General features: G+C 45.5%; 1 pseudogene; it reads right to left on the bottom strand.

The window, feature by feature from the left end:
- Positions 1-762: 762 nt before the first annotated feature.
- Positions 763-1,144, bottom strand: LOC113223909 (annotated as a pseudogene).
- Between the last annotated feature and the right edge of the window lie 213 nt (positions 1,145-1,357).

Genomic DNA, 1,357 nt, shown 5'->3' with positions numbered 1-1,357 from the left:
CAATCTATACCCAAAGACAATGCACCAAAGGAAACAGGAATTAGGGGCTGGTCATCTCTCTGGGGAGAGAAGCGGGGTGAGAGGACAGCCCGATTAAAAGAGCCTCAGTGGCTGGGAGGGCCTGAGCTGTACAAAGCCTCCTTCTCTTCTCCCTTTGGCACAAGAGAGGATTCCAGAGATACCAGGAAGACCCACGCTGGGGGAGCTCTCAGTGAACGCTGGGCAAGGCTAGCCCACTCTCTGCACAGATGGACAGGGGCTACTAACCCAAGGCACAGAAGTTACAGCCGGAGAAAGTGAGCCAGTGAAGTGTGAATGTGGATGTCTCTGTTAGGGGAAGGAAAAGGAGGGGGCAACTCGATGGGTTGAGATTTAAGTTTTTTGAGGTTGGATGCAGTGGCTCACTCCTGTAATCCTAGCACTTTAGGCGGCTGAGGTAGGAGGATGGCTTGAGTTCAGGATTTCAAGACCAGCCTGGACAACATAGCAATACCCTGTCTCTATTAAAAAATTAAAAATTAGCCAGGCGTGGTGGCACACACCTGTAGTCCCAGCTACTCAGGAGGCTGAGGTGGAAGGATGGCAGGAGCTTGGGAAGTTGAGGCTGCAGTAAACTATGATTACACTGCTGCATGCCAGCCTGGGTGACAGAGTGAGACCCGTCTCAAAAAAAGAAAACGGAAGTTTTTTTTTCTTTTCTTTTTTTTTTGGTTTGCAAGTTTTATTCAAGAACTCGTACAAAACATTACAGATAAATGAAATTTAATCCTCGTCTTCCTCCTCTTCCTCGTCCTGGTTAATTTGGAAGTAACGTAATTCATAACTCTCTTTGCTGTTAGCAGCTATGCAAACCAATCATGTAGATTATTCTTCAAAATTTTTTGGTGTCATATTTCAAATAACTTTTGGAAAAAGGCACCTCAGATGTCACGGTGATCTTGCTCTTGCTACTTTCTATGGTCACCACCCCTCCACCAAGTTTCCCAGCTTTTCAGTTCACTTTGATCGTCTCTTGCAAAAACTGCTCGAAATTGGCAGCGTCCATGATTCCATCTTCCACGGGGTGGGTGCAATCAAGAGTGAACTTCAGAACCTGCTTCTTCTTTTGGCCCCCCTTCACCGCAAGCTTTTTCATGGGTGCCATGGTGGCAGTGGAGGCAGAAAGAGAGCTGTTTCTTTTAAAATTGTAATTAATTTTATAAAGTTTCAGTAGCTTTGGGGGTACAAGTTATATTTGGTTACATGAATGAATTGTATAATGGTGAATTCTGAGATTTTAGTGCACGCACCACCCAAGTAGTGTTCATCGTATCCAATATGTAGTTTTTAATCCTAGACTCCCTGCCCATCCTCCCCC

This window comes from Piliocolobus tephrosceles, unplaced genomic scaffold (assembly GCF_002776525.5).
Source record: "Piliocolobus tephrosceles isolate RC106 unplaced genomic scaffold, ASM277652v3 unscaffolded_42973, whole genome shotgun sequence".
Taxonomy (NCBI): Eukaryota; Metazoa; Chordata; class Mammalia; order Primates; family Cercopithecidae; genus Piliocolobus; species Piliocolobus tephrosceles.
The sequence above is the reverse complement of the archived record's forward strand: the minus strand, read 5'-3'. Positions and strand labels throughout refer to the sequence as shown.